Raw genomic sequence first — 8,094 nt, 5'->3', positions numbered from 1 at the left:
GTAAATACTGTACCTAGATAATAGAGAAAGAGGAAGAAAAGGAGAGAGGGAGAGAGAAAACGATATAACTAACTATCCCGTTACAATTTGAGTCTGAAATGTCCCCTGAAAGGCTTGTATGTTGGTGATTTCATTGCCTGCTGACTGGTTGAGGAGACATGACTGAATCATGAGGTCTTCTAACTTCATCAGTAGATCCAATACATTCATCATTTGATGGTGTTATTGGGAGGTGCTGGAAACGAGGTCTCATTTCCTAGTTGGATGAAATAGGTCCCTGTGGGCTGTCCTAGGAGGGGTGTAGTCTCCCAAACCCCTTCCATCTCTGCTTCCTCCATCACACACTTCTGTCGTGGTGATCTTTTTTTCTTATCTCACACCCTTAGACAACAAAGCTGAGTCACTACAGTTTCCTGAGATTATGGGCCAAAGTAAATCCTTCCTCCTTGAAGTTGTTTCAAGCATTTTGCCACAGTGATAAAAAGTAGCTACTTGAAAACAAATTCAAAGTACCTGGGTGTTTTGCTTGTACGTGTGTCTTCGTACCCCGCGTATACCTGGTTTTCTCAGAGCCCCCATAACTGGGGTTACAGGCAGTTGTGAGCCACCATGTGGGTGCTGGGATCTGAACTCAGGTCACCTGGAAGAGCAGCTAGTGCTTTGAATTGCTGAGCCTTCCCTCTAGGCCCCTAATACACTTTTTTTTTCTTATTTATTTATTTATTTATTTATTTATTTATTTATTTATTTATTTAGTATACATTTAGTTTGGGGATCAAACTCAGATCCTTGAACATTCTAGGTCAATGTTATCCCACTGAGCTGTATCCTTAGCCCCAAATGGACTTTTATTTATTTATTTAATTTATTTTTCAGCATAGTTTTTTTTCATTTTTCTTTATTAAGAAATTTTCTACTCACTCTACATACCACCCACAGATCCCGTCTCCTCCCTCCTTTCATCCCTCAGCCCTCTCTCCCAAGCTACCCCGCACCCCCACCCCGCAAATCAAGGTCCCCCATTGGGAGTCAGCAGAGCCCGGCACACTGAGCCTAGGCAGGTCTCCACTGCACCAAGGCTACACAAGGCGTCACACCACCAGCACTGAGCTCCTAAAAGCCTGCCCATGCAACAGGGATGGATCCCAATTCCCCTGCCTGGGTACCCCCGCGAAAGTTCGAGTCAAATAATCGTCTTCCATATCCAGAGGGCCTAGTCCAGTCCCATGGGGGCTCCATAGCCACCAGTCCAGAGCTCATGGGCTTCTACCAGTCCAGAGCTCATGGGCTTCCATCAGTCCAGAGCTCATGGGCTTCCATTCTGTAGGCAAGGATCTTGACGTCCCTTGCCTGCAGAATCCCTCTCCTCTCTCATTGATTGGATTCCCGGAGCTCAGCCTGGTGCCTGGCCGTGGATCTCTGCATCTGCCTCCATCAGTCACTGGACAAAGGCTCTATGATGACGGTTAGGGTATTCACTAGACCAGTCACCAGAGTAGACCAGTCCAGGCACCTTCTAGACCACTGCTAGCACTCCCAGATGGGGTCATCCTTGTGGATTCCTGAGAGCCTCCCCAGCACCCTGCCTCTTCCTATTTCCATGATGTCCTCATCTGTCATGGTATCTTTCTCCCTGCTCTCCCACTCTGTCCCTGTTCCAGCTCGACCCTCTCATTTCCCTATGTTCTCATCCCCCACTCCTCGCCTTCCACCCCGCCTCCCATTCAGCTCAAGTAGATCTCATCCACTTCTCCTTTGCTGGGCCATTCATGTGTCCCTCCTAGGGTCTTTTCCTGTTAGCTAGCCTCTCTGGAGCTGTGGGTTCAGCATAACATTTTATTGATTCTTTAGGAATTTCACATCATACACCCTGATCACATTCATTTCCCAATCCTTCCATATCTGCCCCTCTCCTATGACATCCCTCCCAAAAAGTAAAAATAAAAATAAGAAAAAAACTCCCAAGTCCAATTTGTGTTATCTACATACTTAACGAATGTGGTCAAACTCTCAGTGGCCTGTCCCTTTAATAGAACTGAGTCCTTCCCCTCCCACATCACCACCAGAAGCTACACTTCAGCATCACCATCATATCATAATTTTTAAGAGTTCTCTTCAATGGCTTCCTGTCTAAGTTGTTACTTTTTTTAGAGGGGGTTGGGGTGGGAGTAGGAGTTGCCACAGAAGCCTTCCATACCCCCACTACCCCCAGCCAACTGTGGGGCTGGAGTCATTGATCTGAGTTATATATAAAGGATGACTCCTTTTCCTGATTGTATCTTGCAATTGAATAAATAGTGAAGTTAATTCTGAAGCATCAGGGATAAATTCTGCCATCTCAATATGTAATACCACTCTTTCATCATACTGAGAGTCAGTTACTATGTTGAGAGGTTCTGAAAAATCCATTAATAACAACAGAATAGCATACAATTCTGATTTTTGAACTGAATTATAAGGACTTTGAACTACTTTACTTAATTTTTCTGATTTGTAACCTGCCTTTCCTTGTTTGTTGGCATCTGTACAAACTCCAGATATGGGTTTTTTGCCGTACAATTTGAGGCAAGATCCAATCAGCTCTCTTTATAAGATCAATTCTATCGCTTTTGGGATATTTGCTGTTAATTTCTCCCAAAAAATTACTGCAAGCTCTTTGCCAAGGTTCACTTTCTGTCCATAATTTTTCAATATCCTCCTTAGTTAAAGGTATGACAATTTCTGCTGGGTCTATTCCTGTAATTGACGAAGTCTCAATTTTCCTTTCCAAATCAAGTCAGAGGTTTTTTCCACATAAGTTTTTAACTTTTTATTTGGTTTATTTGGTAAAAATATCCATTCCAATATAATATCTTCCCTCTGTATTAATATTCCAGTAGGAGAACGCCTAGAAGGTAAAATAACTAAAATGCAATCCAGCTTTGGATCAATATGATCCATGTGTCCTTCATGTACTTTCTTTTCTACCAAGGCCAATTCTTTCTCAGCTTTAGGTGATATAGCTAGAGTTTTCCTGCCTTGCCCACAGTCAGGACAAATCTTTGTCACCCGCCAGTCCCACAGCCGCTCAGACCCAACCAAGTAAACATAGAGACTTATATTGCTTACAAACTGTATGGCCGTGGCAGGCTTCTTGCTAACTGTTCTTTTATCTTAAATTAATCCATTTCTATAAATCTATACCTTGCCACGTGGCTGGTGGCTTACCGGCATCTTCACATGCTGCTGGTCATGGCGGCGGCTGCAGTGTCTCCCCTCTCAGCCTTCCGCTTCCCAGAATTCTCCTCTCTCCTTGTCCCACCTACTTCCTGCCTGGTTACTGGCCATCAGTGTTTTATTTATTGACCAATCAGAGCAATTTGACATACAGACCGTCCCACAGCAAGGTGATAATTCTCTTGGACTATTTAAGTCCTTGTCACCTTCTAAGGTTTTGAACAAATTATTCAGTTCATCATTTTTTACCCCAACAATAGTTCGTAGATGAGAAATGTCTCCAAATAATCTTTGTAAGTCATTAAGTAGCCTCTTTGCTCTTCACAGTCAGCAGGAGCATGGATCACGGGCCTCTACACAGTTTCTGGTGACAACAGAGACCATGAACAAGGCCCCTGCTGCAGTAGAACCATAAACCTAGCTACCTGCAGCAGCACAGTCCACGAACATCAACATTGTTTCACACTTCAGCACAGACCCCAGACATCTTCATGGTCTTTGGTGGTAACAAGACCCACAGATATCAACACAGATCGTGGCTGCAGCAGGACAATTGACTCAGTTGGGGCCCTCGGTGGCAGCAGAGACCTGGACATCACCATGGCCTCAGCTGGTAGCACAGGACACTCACATCAATCTGGCTCAAGGACATCAACACGGTTTCATGCTTACAGCACAGATTATGGACATCCACATGGCCCTCAGTAGCAACACAGGTCACAGAAATCAACATAGACCCTGGCGTCGGCAGGGCCCTGGGCCCAGACATGTCCCTAGGCCCTAACACACTTGTAAAGTAGAAAGATGAGATGTTTTAAGGAACTGTAATAGACAGAATCATGGCTCCCAAAAGATGTCCATAGACAAGTATTTATAATTTCTGAATATGCTGCTTTACATGGTACAGGGGACCTAAGGAGTGAAGATAGGATAAGAAATCTGCTGTCTTAAAACTTGGAAATTATTTGAGATTTCCAGTGGGTCCAGTGTAATCCTTAGGATCTTTCTATGTGGTTCAGAGAAACAGTAAAAGAGCCAGAAGATTGGCGTTGTGAGGAAAATTTTAACTTGCTATTCCCGCCTTTGAAGATGGAGGAAGAAGGTCATAGGTCAAGTCACATGGGTAGCCCCTAGCAACTGAAAGGATCAAGGGATGGACTCTTCTAAGAGACTGCATAAGGACCAGATCCCTCCCAAAACATTAATTGTAGCTCAGTGGGACCGAACTGGAGTTCTAGTACATACTTCAAGGACATCTTTTTACAAGACACATGTGAAAAAGTATATTAGTAGTATTGAGCTCAAAGTAGGCAAGTATGGAAGATGTAGTCAGTATGGCTGCTACTATGCACTCATTAAATTGCAATCTCCTTTCCTAGTGTCTCCCTGTAATTCTCAGGGATAGTTTTGCCCATGCACTGTCACTATGTACTGCTGTATTGGGCAATCAGGCCACAGCTTACAAACAATTTCAGACAGCATTTAACAGATTTCTGCATCAGATGTGGGTAAAACAGAATTTCACAGCTTAGAGTGAAAACCAGAGAAAGCAGAAGTGAAAGGTGAAATGGGAGAAAATTCAAGCAGAGCAAAGGATACCTATGGGAAGAAGACCAAAAACAAACAAACAACAACAACAACAACAACAACAAAAAACTCATCATACCACAAAGTGGTTATTTCATTCGGCACTGTTTATTTGATGCATAAGACAGGTTTGTAAGTAGGCACTCAGTTATCCCTATCTTTACCATGAGGCCATTGAGACAATTGGTGTAACCAAGTTACACAAGAATTAATGGCAGAGTTGATAGACACTAATTGTTTACTGATGGAGGGGAAGTTGTATTCTTCAGTGGTGTAGTCAGGGTTAAGTTGTCCTTGTCCAGGTAAATAACACTTACCCATGATCATTCAAGCAAGGCTAATTAAATGCTGTGCTCTCTCTCTCTAAGTCATGAATGTAGGCAAGGGAGTTGGAAAAAGACAGGGCATGTCAGGAGGGAGAGGGGAATAAATGAGGACAGTGGGGGGAAATGTTTATGGCACCACTGTACTATTGGCGTATGTTGCAGACAGATCACTGTGTGGCTTGCAGGATTCGTGGCTGGGTGAGAATGATGATTACTTTTTTCCTCCGGTAGGATGTATGGCACCATTCAGCATTATGAATACTGACCAGTAGGAGTGATGCTTCCAGTTAAATTGCAGCTAGATATCTTCATGTTCCTATGGCATAAGTATGCTGTATCTTCAGCAATATGATCTTACTGTCACGTTGTGGAGGGTAATCCATAGCATTGGTAATAGCCCAAGATCTTTGAGGGAGGGTCTACATGACCTCACTGGCCAACAACTAAAAAGCTATTTTTGGTACTGGGGGTTTTATTTAGGAGCATATGATATGATACCCAGTTGGGGTATTGTCCTCCCATTATATGGTAACTCCATTTATGTATGTATATATTTTAGAAAGCTCCTATAGTAGTAATTTTCCACATGGCTTTTTTAAAAACAGCTTTTAAAATATCCTTCCCATATTCTTTCCTCCACCCTATCCTCTCATCCCCTATCCCTTTATCCCTCCCTTTTTAAATTTTGCTTTTATCCCTGTATAACATTATATCATATTTTCCCTTCCTTGGGAGATCCTCTCCTCCCTCTGTCCCTTCTGATTATCTTATCTCTGTGGCCATTTTGAATGAAACACATATCTAAAACATAAAAGCTAGCATGCACATGTAAAAGAAACGATGCAATGTCTCTCTTTGGGCCTGGGTTACCTCACTCAGGATGACTGTTTCCTAGCTCCATGCATTTACCTACACACTAAGTGGTTCTCTTGTTGTGCACTGACAAAGACCAGAGTTCATATTCCTGAATTCACACAACCAGCTGCGACTCCTGTGCACTTCTGTGGCGTCGGCTCCCGTGGGAGTGGAGATAGGAGGATTGTTGTGCTTTGCTGCTCTTCAGCCTAGCCAAGGAAATGTCAGTCCTAGATTCAGAAAGAGGACCCTGCATCAGTGCAGGCAGAGAGTGATAAGGGGCACTCTCCTCTGGCCTTTGCAAATGTCCACAGGTGTATGCACTGGTATGTATACACGTACATTCATATAGACACACTCAGACAGACAGAAAGCCACACACACACACACACACACATACACCTGTCTTTTACACAGTATATTTATTTTCACTTGGTGTCATTCCTAAAGCGTTTATATTTTCTCCTGTGCTATATACTTTAAGAAATCATGTATAATCTTTCATCTGTCCATGTCTGCTCTACTGGTTTCCATTTCTTTGCCCACTTTTCTTTTTAGTGAAGCAACTTTGTTATGAGTGACTTCAGGTCTTGAGTGAATTTCTCATAGTTCTTGACACATGTGTTTAATAGCTCCCTTAAAGAATTTTTCTAGTAAACTCAGAATCTGAAGCTGCACAAGGATGGTTTGTACTGAAAAGTCGGTTTCCTACATTAGTCCTGGTCTATTTGTCTCTAGTGCTTTCCATTACTTTTAAAGTTTAAAGCTAAACACTCAGGGTAGCATAGCACGAGAATTCTTGAACTCAGACTTCTCTCCCCTTGATCTGGAGGACTTGCACTGGCTTTCTTTTTATTATTTTTTTTTTTTCAAGGCATGATTTCTCTGTGTAGCCCTGGCTGTCCTGGAACTCACTCTGTAGAGCAGGCTGGCCTTGAACTCATAGAGATCCACCTGTCTCTGCCTCCCAAGTGCTGGGATTAAAGGTGTGAGTCACTACCTCATGACTATTTGTATTCTTTTCACATTGGAGCTATTTTTATTCTTTTAACATTGGCTTTGTTTCCTTTCCTGGGCTACTCTTGTTAAGTCTTTATTTAGTACACGGATGCTGAACTCTGAGCTCAATTAAATTTGTGGTTAGGTAGTTATTTGTCAGTGATTTTCTTGGATGCCTTAGGATAAATAATCCTCTGTTCTGACTGACAGTCCCTTGCCTGCTTTAGGTTTGGCCTCTCATTCCATACCGTCACCAATCAACACAAGCTAGAGACCACAACTGTAGATGGCTAATCTTCGCTAGGCTGTGGCATCCACATAAAATATCAAGTGCTGGTATTACCTGACACTTTGCTTTCAGATGTGGTTAAAGATTACCAGAATGTGAGCAAAGCTGATGTCCTCCCTAGCGGGATGGACCTCATCCAATCAGTTGAAGACTGTGACGGGAGGGGAGGAGACTGAGATTTTCTTAATGGAACAAATTTTCCTACAGATTGAAGTGGAAGTTGCCACATCAGCTCTGCTTCATGTGCTTACCTTGCACAATTAGCATGCAAAACTATAATTTAAAAGCCACCACAATTGTGTGAGACTCTCCATGTTTACAGTCCATTCTAAATAATCTCTATGTATTCGTGCTATTGACCTTGTTTCACTGGAAAACCCTAAACAACACAGTGATCTTCTCATACTCTTTTGGAGTCTGCATAACTGCACACATGTAGATGTGTACACCATTGTGACCTTGTCCATTTCTGGAATATTTTGTAGACTTTCAAAGACACCCATGGACTGCTCACTCTCCAGATCTTCCTGAATGTGTTGGCCAAGTTCTTCTTTCCCCACCCTCTATCAGAGCTTAGGCAACTGTTGGCCACTGGCTCTTTTGAGCACACGCCCTGGGAACTGATGTCTTTTCAGAGGTCACTTTAGGTAATGCCATGATTTGTGAATGAGGATTTTCTATGGACCTTAGACAATGCGCTTGTGACTCTTCTTGGATGAGTGAGTGCTGCATTTGTTCTGCCTTCTCTAATGGCTTGAAAGACTTCTGATTTACATATCAGAAGTTGTGGTTGTGAGGCTTAATATTTTCCTGAAAAGACAT

This window comes from Peromyscus maniculatus, chromosome 4 (assembly GCF_049852395.1).
Source record: "Peromyscus maniculatus bairdii isolate BWxNUB_F1_BW_parent chromosome 4, HU_Pman_BW_mat_3.1, whole genome shotgun sequence".
Classification (NCBI taxonomy): domain Eukaryota; kingdom Metazoa; phylum Chordata; class Mammalia; order Rodentia; family Cricetidae; genus Peromyscus; species Peromyscus maniculatus.
This window is presented reverse-complemented; position numbering follows the sequence as displayed.